A 22,812-nucleotide genomic window follows, 5' to 3' on the forward strand; every position below is an offset into this window, starting at 1 on the left:
CCTATATTTAAGCAAAGAAGCAAATCTGGTTCTGCCAGCAAGAGTGCTTCTGCTAGAACTGGCAATGTCAGAATTCTAATTAGCATTAGGATACCACATGGTGTTACAAATCGAACTTCCTCATTTTACATTATAACATAATATTCTCAAAACAAGAGAGTTTCTTTTAGAGTTCATCAAACCACTTTTAACACGAGATAAATTTGGTGTTTTATTTTTTTAAATCTGTTTTCTTCTGTCTACCCTTGTTCTTTGTACTTCTATAGTATGGTTTGCTGTTTGGGACTTACCTAACACCTGAGAAAATTTAAATGTATAATGTAATTTAGTGTCTTAGTTAAAAACTGAAAATTGTGTATTTAAGCCTGTTTTATTAGTTCATCAAATTCAGCTTTACTGACTATATTCATGAAACACAAGGAAAATAGCACAATTACATGTTGCCAATTAAATGTTTTGTTCTTGTCCTCTTTTGGAAATGTTTGGAAGAATATTTTAATAGTCTGCTAACTTCTAATTATTATTTTTACATATTGTATAATGCCTCCTTTAAAATTATGTTAATTATAATGCACTTTATATTAAATTGTTCTTTTGTGGCTTAATTACAGATAATATTTTCTGTTAATTTTGGATTTAAATGTACTGAAACTGCACTCATAAGCCATTTTATGCCATGATATTCCCATTTGGGAAATATTTATTTTTATTTTCCTTGTTAATTAGATATAATGTATCTGAGTAATTTTTGAGATGGATACCAATGCTATGAATTTTTCCTGCTTGCATACTTGAGGATGTAATTCTGTTTTCTGCAGACTTGAGAGGTAATCTGGTTACCCTCTTACTTTCTGCCAGAGCTCTGGAGTGCTCACTCAGCTCCTGACATGTGAGGCTGATGGGGAAACATAATGGTCCTGGGTTTACCAGGTCTTTAGTGGCTTATTTCTTCTTCCTGAATACACTTATGGCATTACTTCTTTATCTGTAGGCTTTATTATATTTTTTTATGAATCTTCAGTATTAAATTCTTTTCTGAAATAAATGTAGGTTTATTTCTCTGTATCAGGGAAGTTTATTTCTTTGCAAATTTTTATCTTTGTGTGTGTCCGTGTGTGTGTGTGTGTGTGTGTGTGTGTGTGTGTGTGTTTTGTGTGTGAAAGGGATTGAACCCAGGGGCACTTAACCACTGAGCCACATCCCCACTCCTTTTTATTTTTTATTTTGAGACAGGGTCTCACTATGTTGATTACAGTCTCACTAAGTTGTTGAGGCAAAACCTGCAATTCTCTTGTCTCAGCCTCCTGAGCCACTGGAATTACAGAGGTGTGCCACCATGCTTGGCTTTTATCTTATTTTTGTTTAATTTTTTTTATCTTTGGACAAGAAATTATTACCCAGATATTAGAACTCAGTTCTCTGGTGTGAATTCAGGATGTCATCCCCTCTCCTCTTATCTGGTAGAGTACATGTCTAAGGGTTAACGTGCAAATGAAAAATAAAGTATTGCTGTATAAATTTGGAAAATCTCCTATCAACACACAAGGTTTTTGATGAATTTTTGGTGAATACAATTTTATCTACTGATCCTGGCTTAAGTCTTTCTCGCACTTTTCCCTGAATTGGACAAAAACAAACTGACATAGAAAATGTCTTACTCTAAACAGAACAGCAGGTCTGCTTACAGGCACTTCCTACACAAAGGCAGCAGAAGAGGAGAACAAGACATAAACCTGACTGCTGAAATAGAGAGAGAGGGGAAAAAAGGAGTAAGCATCAGCAGATCTATATACTATTCATATATCTTAATATTAAAATCTGAACTTCCTTTTGACAGTTAAATTTTAACTTGTCCTTTCCTCTTGAATTATGTATAATATTCTGAAAATATTAGCAATGCCCTTTTCCAGTTTTCTATTTTCATTTCTAATTTGTGTTTTATGTTGATTTTAGAGAAGCTAAGTTTGATACTGCTTTTTAACCTAAGATGATTTTTAAAATTAATATGATTATAATTTCATAATGTTCTGTTTTTAAAATTTTATATTATCAAGTAATTTAATATGAAATTCATTATGTCACTCATTACATAACTTCTTCCAAGGTAACTCTATACCTGTTTGTCATTTACATGATTTTCACTTTCTTCCTCCCGGTTTTTTTCTGTTAATTATTAGTGACCATATTGGTGCTGTGCTGTTTTATGCTCATCTTTCAATTTGACTGGGAGGATTGGGACAAAACACACTATTTGCCCAAGAATAATGTTAGTAATGTATCTTTTTAATGATAATGATCACTGTCTTTTCCCATTTCCTTTTTCTTCATTCCCTCCCTTAGAAGTATAATTCAATCCATTAGTCATTAGATTTTAGACATGGGAATTGTTGATTTGGATAACTTATTGATATAAACATTCATTTGATCAAGAAGTACAGAAAAGGAGCTGAGGCTTCTGCTAGTTTTTATCAACAAGCAATTTCTCCTTAAATGTATTGAATACTCTGATCTGTGGGCTTCCTCTCACTTTTATCTTCTTTGACAGATAGTTGAACACCCAGATGAAAGTTAAGATCTGCGTAGATATGTAAACATTTCTTTTTGCTCATGTTAACTTATCCAAAGCTACATTGTACAGTTCCTTTCTGCCAAGGATTTTTTTTTTTTTTTGGTAGGGAGAAAACTATCTGGAAAAATAATATGACTTGTTCAGGAAGTCCATATATTATAAATCTCATTTCTACCTGCCGTTTCATTGTGGGACAATTAACCCCACAGCATGTTTTTCTCATTCCTCCTACTACCTGTTCACCCCTAGCCCAATCTTATTTCTCTAGTTAGAATTTCTTAGTATACCCTTTCACAACTATTTTTCTTATTTATGACATAATACAGTTTCCCAACTAGATATATGTCTTTTGATATTTGGACTCTTTCAGTTTAGTTCAAGCTGTTCCGCAACTGACTGTTATTCTTCAAGGTATACTGTATGAGGTTATGGCAGTTTCTAAGCATAGAGGCAGGTTTTATCTCCAATTATTTTTTATTCATTTCCATAGGAGACTATGAAAAGATGAATTCACTCTGCCATCTTTCATAGAATTCTCTGCATTAAATTTTTATCTCTGTAAACATTAGAGAACAATGTTTGAATGCTTCAAGTCAGTTGGATAGGATGATAGGATGACAAAGTGCTCTTGATCTTGGCTAGGTGCTAGAATGTGAGGCACATACCCTTCCTCTCTGGCTGAAGGAACTGGCACTATGGATCTAGATCAGTAAATTCTACACTGCCACCTGCTTTCCAGCACAATCACAGAATTAGTTTGGCATTCAGTATTCCTTAAAGTACATTATGTAATTTTAAAACTGTGTCTTTCATAGTTGAAGGGAAGTGTTAGGTACTTTAAGTGCAGAGACTCCCAGAAATCACAGGTGCAAATCCAGATGGGGTTAACTCATAAAGTAGATAAAGTATCTTACATACAGCTTATTTTGTAGGATTCTTAGGAGGAAAAACCAAGGCTTTACTTTGTTGACCTTTAAGATCCAAGATCAATTTTCCTAATAAGAGGCAGGCTGCTGCACAATTTCTGAGAAGTTGTTGAAAATCTTTACCAACTGAGACACCAGATTATATGTCTCAGTTGCCCTCAGAGGAATAAAATTTATTAGTTGACATGAAAACACCAACAGCAGTATTTGCTCCTTTTCCCAGTAGTAGCAACCTTTAGAAATGATTGCATACCATTTTTAGAATTCAGAATATTTGAAACACACACTGCACATTATCACATGCAGGAAACTTAAGGAAGTATGATATTGTAACTGAAAGCTTTTTCTTTGTTCCCAATGCCAATTAATTCCAATTTAATAATGAGGACATGGTTTTGAGAAAAATGAAAAAAAAGGTTTATTGCTTTGCTAGCAAAGGAGAAACACAGGGGACTCCTATCCCAAAGGCTGGGACTCTCCTGATGTGGGGGCCAGTGGTAAAAGAATTCTTCAAGGGTTACATTCCAGGTATGCTCTGGTAGGGGGGGCCCAGGGTGCCCTAACATCATGTTAGGATTCACTTGTTAATTTGGGAGATATTCTATTCCCTTGTCTTTATCAGGCATCTCCTTCCTGTAGTGAGTGTCTGCTCAAGGGCAATTAACTAGTTGAAGAAAAGATAACACTGTCTCCCTTATCTTTTTAGAGAGGGGGAGAGAGGGGAAGGGAAAAAAAATCATGCTCTTTTAAAAAATAAGCCATAGGGCAATAAGGACTAATAATAATGATATAATAATAGATCATGTTCACTTAAAATGCATTCTGTGCCAGGTATTGTGCTTTAAATTGAAGCATGTTGTTTTAATTCTACAAGCAGCCGTGAAGAGTAGACATAATTACCAGGCTGCAATTGTAAGAGGCAGTAACCTAGACTTAGGATAAAAAACTAACTTGTTCAAGTTTACTTCAATGATCATCTGCTAAGTGTGTCATTCATAATTCAAACATGAAAACTGATTCCAGAGCTGTACCAAAACTATGATTCTACATCATTTCTTCTATGTGAACACATTTTTAAAAATAAATAAATAAAGTACATAGTTTGAAAAGAAGTGCTTACTTTGGGCACAATATGCCTCTGGTGCATGGACTTTATGGAGTAGACACTTTTATCAGTCAAATTGGTTCCTCACATGAGTCTCATTTTCTTTAAAAAATAAAACATTCATATCCTTTCAAAAATATTACTGAAAAAAAGAAAGTAATTTTGCAAAAATTGAATCCCGGGTAGGCAGAAGCCCTTATCCTGCCATGAATTTCTGTTTACTTTATACACTTAGGTCAGAATTACAATGGCTTAGGCAAGGAATTATATAAAATTTAGAAATGACGGATGAAACTTTATATAATTTAATAAAGGCCTGACTCTACTGTGAAATTAAATATTTAGGTGATGAGTAGGAAATAGAATGTATGCAATCTAATATCTGGTCATAAACTTGGAATAAAGAAACTTTACTATCAATCAGTAGATATATCATAAATCAATTTATCTGCAGATGTTTCTGAATATATATATATATGTATATATATGCATTATATTTCTAACTTTTAATCTGAAAGACCATTTCAAAGTTAATAAAAGCCTCTCACATTTCAATCATACACCTCCACTTTATTCTTACAAAAATAAAACAGAGGATGTTGCTTGACTACACATTTCTTCACAGAAAGCAGATACTTTGTACACTTTGGGTTTTTCTTAGCCAGTGGGTTCTGTTATATATATTCAATTCTGACATTGTCCTTATGAAGAACAATTCTGAGTTTCATGTAGCTTTTCAGAATCTTTCCAGAAGGACTGAGATATAGCTATTTGTTGTCATAACCCTAAAAAACATGCTATACTTTATCTACTTTCAGGACATTTGCACATCACTATTGCCTCTTACTAAGATATTCTTTCCCAAATATGTTCAAAATTTGCCAACTTCTTCTCTTTTGGGTTTTACTTCCAATGAACATTTCCCAAAGTTTTTTTTTTTTGTTTTTTTTCAACTATATTCTCTTAAATAGACTCCTCTTCCCTCAAACAATTCTGAAATTATTTGTTTATTTATGTATTTATTATCTGTCTTTTACTTGAGCATAACTTCTTCAGGAAGAGAGGTCTTGTCTGCTTTATTTGCTGCAGTATGTCTATTGCTTAGAATATATTCTAGGACAATTATTCAATAATTACCTATTGATTGACTGTCAGCATAAGCATGGATAAGTAGAAAAGCCAACAGTACCAGATTAACCAAGGAGATCAAAATCACACTGCAAATGTTCTGAAAATTAAACTGTAATTGAACTCTCAGCATACACAAGCAGGCCAGGAAATTTGTGCTAAATCTAAACTAATGAGCATCTGCTAAAATAAAAGTGTTTTATAGGACCCATAGTCTCTTCACAACAAAGAAAGAATATTAAAGCTACAAATTAAATATCACCCATCATAATAAAAAACAGGAACATCACAACTTAAATAAGAAAAGATAACTGACTTACACGTTAGAACTATATGACAATAAGTTTAAAGAACCATGATAAAAATATTTCAACAATCAATTACAAATTGAAAAGAAATAAAAAATTTAAAACTCAATAAAGAAAGAGAGGTTATAAAAAATGGCCAATTCAAATTATAAAACTGGAAGTCATTGTCATAAAAATAGGAATATAAAGTCAGCTGGTAGGTTATATTATTAGAGTAGGGATGACAGTGTATGTGGAGATTAGTTGACCTTGAGGACAGAATAATACATTTTACTCAATCTCGGTTACAGAAAGAAAACAGACTGAAAATAAAATAATCAACATTCCAGGGTCCTGTTGGAGAAAAATGAAAGGTTCATATTATAGGTGTTATACAAGGAGAGTGGGCATGAAAGAATAGTCAAAGAAATGATGGTTAAAACCTTTCCAAATTGGTGAAAGATATAAATCTACATATATAAGAAATTAACCAAACCAAAACCAGATAAACTCAAAGAAATCACTGCCAAGATACATCACTATTAAACTTCTGCATACTAATGACAAACAAAGAAACAAAGCAACAATCGAAATCTTGAAGAGAATCCACAGACAAATGTCACATTGCCTATAGTGGGAAAATAATTCAAAAGACAGTGAATTTTTTTCTAAGAAACCACAGCAACCAAAAGGAATTGTCAATATTATTTTAAGTGCTGAAAGAAAAGAACTAACAGCTGCAGATTCTGTATCTGTTTAAGTTGTCCTTCAAGAATGCATGAGAAATAAAGACATCTTTGTCAACAGTAGACCAACTGGCTAAAGAAAATATTGGCTAAAGAAGATTCTTCAAATAGAAAGGAAGTGGCAAAAAAAAAATAATAATCTTATGACATTAGATACAAAGAAGGAATGATGCAAAGAGCAGTAATTTTGCAGTATGCAACAGACTATTCCTTTCAAGTGTATTTTATAAATTGTGTTTGCTTATTGAAACAAAATATCATTTGACAGTCAAGAAGTAATATTAAAGAAATCAGGATGTTGAAAATATATAAATTGAACTAATGTTTCCACACTTGACACAAAGTAGTAAGATTATATATATACCCATTTTGGAAAACTTGAAAGAGAAGAGGAAATTCAATCCAAAGTAAGCAGAAAGCTGTAATAATATGTAGAAATCAATGAAATGAAAAGAGGATTTGAAATTATGAAAATATATGAAACAAAAAATTATATTTTAAAAGAAGGCAAATAAAATTAATCAACTAGTTAATCAAAACAAATAAGGTAAAATTAGCAATATCTCAAATGAAATAAGAGATATTAGCAATATCTCAAATGAAATGTTGTGATCACCTTTACTAAATAAACAATAAGGGAGTATTATGAAAATACTAACTGAGGTGAAGTGGACAAATTGCTTAAAAGACTTCAATTGCCAAACAAATCTAATGATGAAAATAAAAATGAATTGTGATATATTTTCAAGAAATTTAATTAATAAATAAAAACTTCTCCTAAATTAAATGGCAAATATAATTTTTTTCTGATAAACTATTCACACTTAAAGAAGAAATAAAATATGATACAAATCCCTTAAGATCAATGAACACATTTAAATTCTTCTTTATGAGTTTAATATTACCAGACAGGATACCCCAAACAGAAAAAAAATTATTGTTATGGCAATTACAGCAACTACAGACCTATCTTCTTTGTAACAGATGCAGATGCCTTAAATGATATAAGATAGTCCTTGTCTCAATGACTTTTGGTTACATCAATGGAAGCAACAACTTAACTGGAAATAAATATGTACCTAACCCTCCTCACTTCAGTTATTTTGTTTGATTTTTTTTAAATCTCTTTGGTGCTAATTTCCAAGATAATTGCTATAATTGTGTTTTATAGTTCCCTACCTTTTTGATTGTTTTTTTGCTTGTTTGTTTTTAAACTGATACTAGTAAGGCCTAGTACCAGTTTTTATATTCCCTTGTCAACCCTAGGCACCAATATTACTGAATGGTTTTCTTCAATCTAAAGGTCAAATATTCTATTTCTTATAGTAAGTGGATTCAATTTGGGGTTCAAGTAAGTGGATTCAATTTGGGGTTTATTGTCATAGGTTTTTCAGTTATGGAGAAATTCCTAAGATGACATATTTCTTCAGTGCTTTTGGGAACAATATCCAATTCACCCATATTCTTATACATTTTAAGGCTTATATTTTTAAAGCTAATAAAATGACATCTATATAAATGCTCCTTTTTACCTTTGAGAGAGAGGCTAAGTACCTTTTTGCAGCTTTCTGTTTTTTTAAGAAAAAGAGCAATTGAATGACTCTGATAGAGGTCCTGAGAGATGTCCTGATTGCTTTGTGCTTTGACATCAAGCAAGAATATTGTTCATGAAAAGAACATTTTTTTGTCAGTTCAGTCAAGTGCTGTGGACTCTACTGAATCCTTTGTTCAATTTCAAAGTAAGTCACCCAAACTTTGACATTAAGGCTAGGAATAAAGAAAGCAGTTTATAAGTAATTTGTTTCAACCATATGTAATAATAGGCTATATTGAAGTAAAGAAAACATTTTCATCATCTAGTTATGTATCAATACACACTTATTATTATCAATTTAAGTGTATAATCTGAAGGTGTATAATCTAAAATCATGCATTTAAAAACCAGGCATTTAAATATTACTGTATATGGAAACCATATGCAATGGTTGCTGTTATAAATTTTCTACTCTTAGGAGATTCACTATTTATTATTAAAGACAATTTCATATATTTTTTTACTAGCTATGGTAGCTATCCCTCATAAAGAGGAAAACACTAAAAACTAGAATAAGTTATCACATTTTAATTAAACTTTATTTCCTGAGAGAAATGATGAGAATATAAGAAGATTCAGAGTAATTAGATGCCATAAAAAATCATCAGAGATCATGTGAAAGTGATTATCATACATCCATGAACCACATAAGAGTTCCTAAAGTATATGCTTTATGCCAATCTACATGTTCAATATATATCTTAAAGAATTTAAAGAAGTTGCTTTCCTTTTCTTCTTCTCCTTCTTATTCCTCTCTTCTTTTTAATGATTAGAAAATAATAATAATTTTAAAATCCTCAAACCACTACTAAAAAAATGAACATAAGTATGCATTAACAACAAAGTTAACCAGTGACTGTATTCTTTTCAATTTGAGGTATATTTTGGTTCTATGAAACATGAATTTTAAAACAGAAATCAATAGGACAGTATTTTTTCTCTGCTCTCAAGCATTTAGTTAAACTATTTACCTGAGACATTTCCCCATCTTCCCAGGAAGTCCTGAACCAGCTATATGCTGGTGTTGTAAGTTGCATCTATTTTTTTTTTTTTTTTTTTTTTTACAATCACTTCCTGGCTTCCCTTGCTCTAATGTGTGTTTCAAGGATCTCACTTGTTAACTTTTGTTTTCCACATTCCTTTTTCAAAAATCTCCCAGTTGAGTTTGGCCTGTAAGTGCCCCAGTGGAAATTCAGAGAAGGAAGGAGAGGAGAAAATAGGGTATTTGCCTTCCTCATTTTTTTTCTCTTTGCTCTGGAAAGTGCCGCTAAAAGCTCCCTTGTGTGTTGGTCCCTTTAAGTGTAATAACAGCTTCCTGCTGTGCCCTGTCTTTGGTTAACTCCAAATTTTAATTTTGTCTTCTTGATTCTTATAATATATTCACCATCAATTTCACCATGTTAGATTCTTCCTATGAAATCATGGAATTTGTTGTGCTGAAAGTACTTGACATTGTACTTTTCTTATCTATTATGTCAATCCCACTCATATATAATTTAAAAATTGTTTTCCCAATTAGAATAAATTGGAGAGAGGGAGAGGGAGAGGGAGAATTGTGTTGGCCAAAAAAAAAAAAAAAAAAAGAGAGAGAGAGAATTGTGTTGATATTTTCAGGCCCATAGAAGTCAGCTGATATTTGTTGAGGAAAAGAAGGAAGAAATAATGAATTTTTAAAAATGGAGAAAAAAAGAAAGTGAAGGAAGGAACTTATATGTATTTTTTACATCGATAAAATTAAAGAGCATTCGAGTCTGTTTAATTCAGGAAAAAAAAAAAACTTTGTCTTAAAAAAATCAATAATTGAGATTTAGGTTTATGTGTAGAAGTGACAGAGGACCAGAGTAATGATTTCTGTGTTTGATAAGACTAAATTTGTGATTGAAGGGACAAACTGGAAAAGATAAGTGTGTAACTATCTTAATCAAGTGACATAAAATTTTTTATTGTTTCAAAATTTCACCTTTATTTTAAAAAGAAGTTTTGCAATTGGAAATTTTTGTTTGTTTTTGTTTTTATTTGTTTGTTTTGCTCTTTGTGGAAACTCAAAGGAAGATGTATCTTAGGCCACTCAGTGCCTGCTGTTCTGCTACTCAGGCACCTGTCATGTATTGTAGAGATTGGGAAATGTTCAGCTCTGTGTACATTTCCCACAGTCCTGGATGTCGTCTTCTAAGGCCTTATGTAAAATGTGGAAAATATTAGGAACTCTGTTCAGAGAGAAGAGAGGTGGCAGATCTAACACATCTTTCAGGTGCTAAGGAAACTGGATTGACATCTGACTGTTAAGCTGTGGTAAATCTGGAGCCATCACTTGAATCAGCAACCTCCTGACTTTGTTAGGGGGAACAGTTTTCCTTCCTGGGCCTACTTAGTATAAGATTAAAAGAAAAAAAAAGATAAATTAAGTTGAACAGAGATTATTTGAACAAAGAACTATTATTCATGATTTGGCAGCCCTTTGAACCAAAAGGTGTTCAGAGAGCTTCACCCAGCAGCTTGAGCAGTGAGTTTGTGCCAGCTGACCTAAAGAAATTAGAAAAGCCAAATGATTGACTTTAGTTAGGCAGTTGCCTTAGTTGGGCAAGGCAACTTGCCATCAACTACATGTGATTAGCTTAAGGTAGTGTCTATGATTGACTGAACCCCAGTTGTTATTACAAAGCATATACTTCTGTGTTTTTTTTGGAGGGTGGGGGGAGACATATGGTGTTCATTTTTTTTTTTTTTCTAAATTGGGTTGAGTTTTTATGTTGGATCTCAAGCACAGAGACAGCCTCAGGCTAATAGCCTCCTGCTTATTTACTTTAACCAATATGAAAGATTACAGGACCAACATTTTTTTTGTTGTTGTTGTTTTACCACTAGAGTCCCTGAACTAAATCCATTTTCTGATGCCTAGAGCTGAACCCTGTCTATATAAGATAACTTTGCATTATTATCTCAATAATAATGAAAGTAAATTAAATTTTACGTTTATATTTAATAGGATGAAAATGAAAGCATGCTTGAAATAAAATCTAAACATAAGGTTCAAGTCTGGGGATTGTTATTCCTTTTTTTTTTTTTTTTTTAGCAAAAATTGGGAAATCTGGTGGAGGAAGCATTTATCCAATTCAGGTTTTGAGAACTGCACACACATGGGGCTATTCATTAAGGAAATAATAGTAAGCAAAGGCAGAATGGTCCCTGTTCTTATCATACTATTGTTTACAGATGAATTTATAAGTCTTAGAGAAACTTAGATTCCTAGAATCTTAGACAATCAACTAAATGGGGCAAAATTGCAATTGAAAAATTATTACAGTTTGACATGAAAATGTTTGAACTGATGACTTGATTATTTTGGGGTCATAACATATTACTTTCAGAAAAAGTTATCAAACCAGTAAGCAATTACAATTTTGAGTTGACTAGAGCATGTGAAGGGGAGTGACAATGAGAAAGCCAGGCAGAAGTATTGTGAAAAATCCCTAACTCAATAAGAACCTGGTGTGATTCAGGAGGTGAAATCAAACCATGATTGTTAGAGCACAGAGAATAAGGGGACTGGGATGAAGCCGAGGGCAGAGAACCTCTGCTGAGCCATGCTGGCTGTGTTTATAATGCTAGTTCTTGTCCTAATGGAAATGGAGGACAGAAAAGCTAAGGATGTTTTCTTCCTGTGTTTTACTTAGGAAAGGGAATAATAGCAATTTAAAGAGCTGTTCATGTGGTTAATAATTATTGTACAATTCCGGGACCATCTTTATACTAAAAACAGGCTCTTAACTTTTTGATCCCTGCCTCTGTCTTAATCACTTTTACTTTTTATTTTTTTCCTGTGGTTTTGTTTTAGTATATTTTCATTCAATAGCTTTTCTTGTCACCAGCTTCATCTGCTTACCACTAAATGTGAAATATTCTCTTTTGAATCAAACATTGTTTTGCATCTACTTGTGTATTCCTCTCCACTTATTGTTTTCACTTATGTCTGTGTTTTAGCTTTTATACTTAATGATATTGCTAACTTGTTTTATTCTTATTACTGTATTGGCCAAAATGAAAAGGTGGGTATGCTTTTGTGGTCTTCAGATCTTCAAATAAGTCTACAAAATAGTTTACAGAGGTAAGAAAAAGAGATCTGGAGTTTCATAACTGCTTGGATACTTTGGAACACAAATTATATTTGGGGATGGACACAACAAACAATAATTTAGTGTTTTAGATGTTTTAACTGGCCACGGTAATTTTATGTCATAACCTGGTCTTCTCCCTGTTGCTAAGAAATAGAGATCCCTGTAGTAGTTTTGTTATAGCTTTGCTATGCATTTCCTGAGTGATTTTTAAATTGATTTCAGATATGTGTTAATCTTGCTAGTCATTTGGTCAATGCAAAATACTCTCAGTACTGTCAAAAACAGATTTAATTAAATGAATCACACATGAAGATGTTTTGTGTTATTATTTCAAAAACAATGCAGTTGTTTCCACAGAGAGCTCAATCCAAAATGAAAGTGTGAATTTGGTCTATACTGATTAATTTATTTCACAAAGCCAACTCATAAATTAGCTATGAGATTACATTTTCCTGTTCTTATTTGAATAGCTGCAGCATTCATTATTTTGAGACTTATAAAAATTTATCCACTTCAAATGAGGAGAGAATTCTACTGTTATTTTCATGAAACAATTCAGAATCAATGAATACTTGAAGCAAAAATGCAGAGAGAAAATGTTAATTTTACACAATAGATGCCAGAATATTTTTTTTAAATAAAAGAACTATACAATTGTTCACTGTCTAAAGAAATAATGATGAAAAAGGACAGATATATAAAAAACCTGAATTAGAAATGGTAAAATAATTAATACTTTCAAAATTGTAAACTTCAGAAATTGACTAAGTAGGTATTCTGACAGCTGTATGCTGCAAAAATCCAACTCTACCTTTCTACACAAAAGATTCTGATTTACAAATTTCCCTGAAGCTAAAGCTTGTTTCCATAGAAATATCTCTAGTTTCTTCATAGGCTTATGATTCCCTTAAGGGTTTCAAAGCTATTGTTTTCCCAGTTTAAGGGTATCAGTGAGCCAGTATCACTTTTTGACTTTTAAAAAAATTAATGAAAATAACTCATATAAGCAAACTGGAACTCCCACTAAGGACTTTTTATAAAGTCAAACATTAAATTATGGTTGATTTTTTTTTCTCAGTACCAGGGATTAAACTCAGGGCTGGTCCACCACTGAGACATATCCCAGCCCTATTTTGTGTTTTATTTAGAGATAGGGTTTCACTGTATTGCTTAGCACCTCATTTTTGCTAAGGCTGGCTTTGAACTCATGATTTTCTTGTCTTGGCCTCCTGAGCCGCTGGGATTACAGGTGTGTGCCTGGCCTAAATTATGGTTGATTTTTAAGTGTATATAATTGTCAACAGTAACATAAAATATAGTGAAATTTAGGACCTAATATTAGAGTAACTAAAATTAGAACAAATAGAATTTTTTAGTTCCTTGTTTTTAGTCAAATAAGTGGGAAAATATTAAGAGATATTAAAATATAATAGTATGGCAATAATATATTGTATATGGATTAATAATAACATTAATAATTTGCCATTAGTTGAATTATGTATTTGTGATATGTGTGCTAATTAATAATAAAGCAACATGAAAGCTTTAACCAGACTGCAAGCATAGATATATTTAAAAACTAATTTGTCAACAATATGAATTCTAGAAGCAAAGTAAACTGGTTACTTGTAACTTTTCTGTGTTTCACTGATTTACAAATGGCACATAATTAGATTGATTTTAATTTTAAATCTACCTTTCTGCATTATCTACTTTCTTTAGTGTTTTACACTGAAACATTTTAACATTTTAGAAAATTTTTTTAAACTGGTACAATGAACTACACATACTCTTCATTCATATTCATCACTCTTGTACACCTTTCCTCTCCTTTGCACCAATACTGTGTATATTTCTTTGAATCACTTGAGGGTTAGTTAAAGACATCAAATTTTTACCTCCTAATAGTTTGCCATGTATTTTGTAAAAATAAAGCATAACTACAACATATTCATCATATTTAAGAAGTTTAACACTGATACAATCTTTTTTAAATTAATTAATTAGTTCTGATTTGTTATACATAACAGCAGAATGCATTTCAACTCATAGTACACAAATGGATCACAATTTTTCTAGTTGTACACAAAGCAGAGTCACACAATTCATGTCTTCATACATGTACCCAGGGTAATGATGTCCATCTCATTCCACCACATTTTCTACCCCTCTACCCCCTTCATCCTCCTCCCTCCCCTTTGCCCTATTTAAAGTTCTTCCATTCCTCCCATGCTCCAAATGGCCCTCCATACTGATTTCCATAATTTATATTCTCACCACTGCCACTCCCCTTATGGATCAGCATCCACTTATCAGAGAAAACATTTGTCCTTTGTCTTTTGGGGATTGGCTTCCTTTACTTGGCATGATATTCTCCAACTCCATCCATTTGTGTGCAAATTCCATGCAAAGGCACACTCATCCATTGCTGGTAGCACTGTAAATTGGTGCAACCAATCTGAAAAGCAGTATGGAGGTTCCTTAGAAAACTTGGAATAAAACCACCATTTGACCCAGCTATCCCACTCCTTGGTTTTACCCAAAGGACTTAAAAAATAGCATACTTTAGTGAGTAAGCCACATCAGTGTTTATAGCAACACAATTTACAATAGCTAAGTTATGAAACCAACCTAGATGCCCTTCAGTAGACGAATGGATAAAGAAACTGTGATATAAATACACAATGGGATATTACTCAGCATTAAAAGAGAATAAAAACACTGATATAGTGTCCACAATCACATTTACAATTTTGTCTCAATAATTTCCCTTATACCTGTGTTATTTTGCTATTCTGTAATGACTCCAAAGTACAATCAGATTCATGCCTTCTTTTGATGGTTACATTTCATTGGTCTCATTGATAGAGATTTTCCCAGCACCCTTTTCAAAAATTATATATTGACCCAGGTGTGATGGCACATGCCTGTAATCAGAGTATGGCTCAGGAGTCTGAGAGAGGGGGATCACTAGTTCAAAGCCAGCCTCAGCAACTTACTAAAGTTCTAAACAACTTAGTGAGAACCTGTCTTAAAATAAAACATATAAAGGGCCTGGGAATGTGGCTAAGTGATAAGTAACCCTTGGTTCAATCCCTCCCCAAAAACACATTTAGGCAAATTTTGTTTATGTATATTTAAGGGGTATAAAACAATAATATGAATACAATGTGGAATAAATACATTGTTATTAGCATGTCCACGTCAAGTACTTTACTGTGGTAAGAGTATTTGGAGGTTACTCTAAGAATTTTTTTTCAAAGAGAGAGAGAGAGAGAGAGAGAGAGAGAGAGAGAGAGAGAGAGAGAGAGAATTTTTTAATATTTATTTTTTTTTTAGTTTTCGTTGTACACAACATCTTTATTTTTATGTGGAGCTGAGGATCAACCCAGCACCCCGCGCATGCCAAGTGAGTGTGTTACCTCTTGAGCCACATCCTCAGCCCTACTCTAAGAATTTTGAATGGACAATACTCTATTATTTTTTTATTATCAGCATTGTTATTAATTTGGTACTGGGGATTGAACCCAGGGCCTCACACTTGCTGGCAAGCATTCTATCACTGAGCTGCATCTCCTATTGTATTTTTCATTTTGAAACAGGGTCTTATTTAGTGGTGAGGCTGGCCTTGAATTTACAATCTTTCTGCCTCAGCCTCCCAAGTCACTGGAATACTCTTATTAAAATAGATTGTCTTTACTATGCTGTGAAATAGGTCTTAACAACTTGTTATGGTTTGGGTGTGAGATGTCTTCCTAAAGCTCCTGTGTGAGATGATGCAAGAGGGTTTAGAGGATAACTGATTGGATAATGATAGCCTTAACTCAATCATTGGATTTATCCCCTGATGGGGATTAACTGCCTGGTAACTGAAGGTGGGTAAGGTGTGGCTGGAGGAGGCCAACAATGGGGGCATGGCTATGGGGTATATATTTGGTATCTGGCCAATGGAGTCTCCTTTCTGCTTGCTGAACATCATGAGAGCCCCTTCCCTCTGCCACACTCAGCCCCAAGGAATGGAGCTGACTGTCTGTAGATTGGGATCTCTGAAACTTTGAGCCCCTAAATAAACTTGTCTACTCTAAAATTGACCTGGTCAGTCTTTTAGTCACTGCAGCAAAAAATGCTGATTAAAACACAAGGAAACTCTTGATGTCTGAGATTTTGTATCCTTTGGCAATTATCTCCACCTTACATTCTGCTCTTCACTTCTGAGTCAACTGTTTTAGTTTTCTTATATAATGAGGATATGTAGTGTTTGTCTTTCACTGCCTGGCTTAATTTGCTTAGCACAATATTCTCTAATTCCATCCATGTTGTGAAAAATGACAAACTTTCCTTCTCTTTTAAGAATGAATATTAGGGCTGGGGTTGTGGCTCAGTGTTAGAGCACTAATCTAGCATATGAGATGTCCTGGGTTCAATCCTCAGCACCACATAAAAATAAATAAATAAAAGTATTGTGTCCAACTACAACTAAAAAAAATAAATATTTTTTAAAAAGAATTAATATATATTCTATGAATATATATATATGTGTGTATGTGTGTGTGTGTATGTGTGTGTGTGTGTGTATACATTTTCTTTATGTATTTTCTACTGATGGACACTTATGTTGGTTCTAGCAATTGGCCATAGTGAACAGGGCTTCAGTGAACATGAGGCAGCAGGCAATTCTTCAACAAACTGGTTTCAGATTTTTTTGGAAAATACCCAGAGGTGGAAATGTGGAGTCATATGGTAATTCTAATTCCTTTTTGTTTTTTAAGGACCCTCCATACTGATTTCCATAATTTATATTCTCACCACATTGTACAAGGAGTCCCTTTTCTTTACATCCTCATCAACACTTCTTAGTTTTCATCTTATTAAATAAAAGTCATGGTGACAAATATATTCCTCTAACAACTAGCAACGTTGATCATTTTTTCACATACATGTTGGCCATTTAAATGTAGGTCCCTTGGTTATATATTAATCACATTAATCCCTTAGTATTGAATTCTTTGAGCTTTAGAGATATTTTGAATGATAAGTCATGACTTGCAAATATTTTCTCCCAAACCATAGGTTGTCTTTACACACAGTTAATTTTTCACTCTGCAAATACTTTTTAGTTTGGTGTAGTTCCATTTGTCTATGTGTTTTGTTTGTGTTTTGGGAGTAAAACACAAAATAATTATTGCCCAGACCAAGGTCATATAGTTTTCTTTATGTGTTTTTTTTTCTCAGTAGTTTTAACGTTCTAGCCTTTGTTTAAGTCTTTAATGAATTTTGAATTTTTTTGTATATTTAAGGGATAATGGTCCAATTTAATTTTTCTGCATGTGGAAATCCAGTTTTCCAAGTCCCATTTGTGAAAAGGCTGTCCTTTTCCCACTGCATATACCAAATGCCTTGGTAAAAAAATCAGATTACCATACACTGATGGATTCATTTCTGGCTCTAGAAATGATGGGTTCACTCTGCTTTGTTGTTCAATATGCCTGCTTTACCTTCCTTGCCTTTGTTTTTTCTTTCTTTCTTTCTTACTTGGAAATAGCAAGGTAATTTGAAACAAGGTGATGTAATACCTTCAGCTTCAGGTATTTGTTGTTGTTATTATTGTTTTTATCATGACATCTTAGATACTCCAAGATCTTTCTTGGTTTCAGAAGACTGATATTGAAATTTTATAGGAGTTTAATCAAAACTGAAAATCATTTTGATTAGTAGGGATATTTTAACAATATTAATTATTACCAATCATGAAGATGCAGTATCTTTTAAATTTATTTGTGATTTCTTTCATCAGTATTTTGTAATTTTTATAAAAGGTCTTTTTGTTTCCTCTGTGGCTAAATGTATTTCTACATACTTTACATTTTTTTTTTAGCAATTGTAAAGAAGAACATTCTCTTGATTTCATTTTCAGATAGCTCACTGCTAGTGTAGAATAACAGTAATTATTGGGCTGGGAGTATTGCTCAGTGTTTCAGCTCAAACTTAGGATGTGTGAGGGCCTGGAGTCAATCCTCAGGACAAGAAGAAGAAGGAGTGGGGGAGGTGAGGAGAGGAGAAGGAGGAGGAAGAAAGTGGAGCAGGAGGGAAGGAAATGGGGAAGGAGAAGGAAGAGAGGTAAAGAGGGAGGAAGAGGAGATAAATTAGTTATTTAAGTGTGTTGATTTTATATCTTAGAACTTTACTGTATTCACTTATTAATTATAACATTAATTATTTGGGTAGAATCTCCACAGTTTCTACATATAAGAAAGTCATCAGTAACAATTTCACTTCTTACCTTCCTATTTGGATGCATTTTATTTCTTTTACTTTCTTAATTGATATGGGAGGGACTTCTGATTATAGATTGAATAGAAATAATGAAAATGGGCATCCTTGTCTTGTTACAGATCTTAAATAAAAAGTTTTCAATTTTTCGCCAAAGAATATACTGTTTTTTTTGAACTTCTCACATATGACTTTAACTGTGTTGAATTATATTCCCCATATCCCTAAGTTAGTATTTTTATCATGAAACACTGTTGAATCTTGATATATTTTTTTTCTATATCTAATGATATGATGATATAGGTTTCACCTTTCAGTTTGTTAATGTGATGTGTAAATTACTGACTTACCTATGTTAAATAATTCTAGCATCTGAGTGACTTTTCCCAATTAATCATGGTGTATTGTTGTTTTAATGTGGTGTTGAATTCAGTTTACCAATGTTATCTTGAGGATTTTTGCATATGTGTTGACTAAGACATTGGTTTATAATTCTCTTTTCTTCATTAAATGTTCGTTAGAAATCAACTGTGAAACCATTAGATTCCATGATTTTTTTTAACATGGGAGACTTTTTTAAAAAAATTAATCACTGATTCTATCTCTTAACTCATCATGAATCCATTCAGATTTACAATGTCTTCTTGAGTCAGCCTTGGCAGAATGTTTTTGTCTAGGACTTTTCTTATTTCTTGTAAATAATCCAATTTGTTGGCATAACTGTAGCTATTCCTTAGGATTCTTTGTATTTCTGTGGTATTGGTTGTAATTAATCTCTTTCATTTATTAGTAGAATCTTTTCTTTTTTATTAATATAGCTAAAGGTTTGTTGATTTTGTATTTAAAAAAGCCTTAGTTTTTTAAAAAAACTTCTAATTGTTATATGTGACAGCAGAATGCATTACATCCATATTACACATATAGAACACAATTTTTCATATCTCTGGTTGTACACAAAGCATATTTACACCATTCATATCTTCATACACATACTTAGGTTAATGATGTCCATCTCATCCCACCATCTTTTCTACCCCCGTGTCCCCTCCCTTCCTTTCCCACCTTTTGCCCTGTCTAGAGTTCAAGCACTAATATCTAGGGTATATAAAGAACTCAAAAAAACTAAACATGAAAAAAAAACCCAAATAACCCAATCAATAAATGGGCCAAGGACCTGAAGAGACACTTCTCAGAAGATGATATACAATCAATCAACAAATATATGGAAAAATGTTCAACATCTCTAGCAATTAGAGAAATGCAAATCAAAACTACTCTAATATTTCATCTCACTCCAATCAGAATGGCAGCTATTATGAATGTACACAACAATAAGTGTTGGCAAGGATGTGGGGAAAAAGGTACAGTCATAAACTGCTAGTGGGACTGCAAATTGGTGCAGCAATATGGAAAGCAATATGGAGATTCCTTGGAGGCTGAGAATGGAACCACCATTTGACCCAGCTATCCCACTCCTTGGTTTATTCCCAAAGTACTTAAAATCAACATACTACAGGGACACAGCCACATCAATGTTTATAGCAGCACAATTCACAATAGCTAAACTGTGGAACCAACCTAAATGCCCTTCAATAGATGAATGAATAAAGAAAATGTGGAATATAGACAAAATGAAATATTACTCAGCAAAAAAGAGAATAAAATCACATCATTTGCAGGTAAGTAGATGGAGTCGGAGAATATCATGCTAAGTGAAATTAGCCAATCCTAGAAAACCGAATACTGAATGTTTTCTCTAGAAAAAGTCTTAGCTTTTGTTGATCTTTTGTATTGTTCCTAGTCTTTACTAATTCTTTACTTCTGCTTTATTATTTCCTTCCTTCTACCTAATTGAAGGCATAAGTTGTTCTTTTTCTAGTTTGGTGATATGTAGTGTTTATTTTTGATCTTTTTTTATTGTTATAATCTTACAGGTTTCTTCATTATTCTATTAAATCTTTCATGTAATTGACATTTTGAGGAGGACAGGGTGGTTGTTTGGGGATTTGTTGGATTCTTTCTTCCTGATTGGATTCCAGTTATGCACTTTGAATTCTGCTTGGCTGATGTGGTGTCTTGTTCTGCCACTGCAGTCAGCCCCTGGTGTAATTTTACTTATTCTATTTATTATTAATTCTATTTATTGACGAGTATAGGTTTGGTCCTATATTTAAGGAAGAGTTTATCTTTACCTCCGTGCTTCTCATTTTGTTCTAATAGAGTGACCATTTCTTTGAATTTAATCTTGATTTGTGACCCATTAAACCCCAGCATCTAACTGGTAGCTCTCCCTTATTTCCCTAAATTTTGAAGTCCTAGCATATTCCAAGTCCCAGTTTTCCCCTGTTATAATCTCCCAAATTGATACAACCAATTGATACAACCAGTTGATACAACCCATCAACAGGCCAACTGATACAACCAATTCAACTGAATATAAGGAATACAATTTTTGCTGATGGTATAATTTCCCGTTTCATGCTAAAATGTTTCTGTGAGTGAATGGAAATACCATGAGCTATATCATAGAACAAACTCAAGTACAAACTACTATACCTTTCAGGGAATGGAATCTATTTTAACTAAGATTACAAAGGAGGACTTTAAAAACTTGATTTGGTTGGTGGGCTACAGAAGCAAAATCTCAGCTTTTGTAAGCACAAGAGGACCACTGCAGCTGAGTGACAGGGACGCTGGGTCACGTCTGCCAGCTCGGTCCTCTTTTCCTTCCCTAACCGTGCCCACCAGCCAAATGGATGCCTTGTGCTCTGCCCTGAGTCGTAGGCCTTTGTTTTTTGCTAACACTGCTAAAAAATAAAAAGCCTATGCAGGGCTGGGGATGTGGCTCAAGCGGTAGCGCGCTCGCCTGGCATGCGTGCGGCCCGGGTTCGATCCTCAGCACCACATACCAACAAAGATGTTGTGTCCGCCGAGAACTAAAAAATAAATATTAAAAAAAAAGCCTATGAAAACTTGCTTGCCAACAGAAACAACAACAACAACAAAAATAAATAAATTAATTAAATTAAAGTAGAGTCTACACCATTGGAAATTCTGAAACAAAATTTACTCTCTCAGATTTCCCAGTTGGATCATCCTGAAGCAATTCTTGGGAACTTTGCTGACACTAGACAGTTCCTTGTCTTCTTCTTGGTCCCTGTCCCAACTGTCAACAGCTTTCTCCTGGGGTTACTTTTTCAACTAGGTGCTTGCCAGATCAGGCCAGATCAGGGCTGTTCCTGAAGGACCTTGTCTGAAAAATGACCCTGCCACAGAGTAGCCCCAGCGGCCTGGGCTCCACCCCACTTACCTGTCAGGATGCCCGTGTGCTCTGCTGCTCTTTCACCATGTGTTCCTGCTGTTCTGCTGTTCTTATGATGAATTGTGTTCATATCTAAATCTAAGCCCTTCATTTATCTTGTGAATCGTATCCTTTTTATCTACTAAAAATATCACTTTAGCATTTTCCTCAATCTTTTCCATTCTCTCTCTCTTCTCATTATTATCTAATTCTCATCAGTGTACAGATACTGATGTTATTTTCCCAAACAAGGAAAACACTTCAGTTGGCCCCACATAGTCTTCTAGCTACTGCTGGTGCTCATTTTTCTGACCCTCTTCATAATCAGTCTTCTTGAGAGTGTTGATTCCTGACCTATTAACCTTCCTCTAAACACTGAACTGTGCAGAGCCCAGACACCTTGCTATCCTCTATTATATCCCTGTTTCCTGAGAAGCCGATTTTACCATTCTCTTCACTGCAGTTACTCTCTGAATGCTCAGAAACCTCAATTTGATCTTATACTCTGCTTTCCAGGACTCTCTCTGCCTCTCTGTCTCTTTCTCTCCTTACACACGTACACACACACACACACACACACACACACAGTCTACCTACATGGTATTTTCACATTGCTTTCTATCTGCTAGAAAACTAAAATTAACAGTTTAGAAATGAGCTCCTCATCCTCCCAAACATGCTCCTCCTTCTGGTTTCTGCATCTTAGTAAACACATATTTAACTTTCCAAAGAACTTCACACAACTCTCATCCAGCCTGTCATTGGATGCTG

Source organism: Ictidomys tridecemlineatus, chromosome 7, assembly GCF_052094955.1.
Source record: "Ictidomys tridecemlineatus isolate mIctTri1 chromosome 7, mIctTri1.hap1, whole genome shotgun sequence".
Taxonomy (NCBI): Eukaryota; Metazoa; Chordata; class Mammalia; order Rodentia; family Sciuridae; genus Ictidomys; species Ictidomys tridecemlineatus.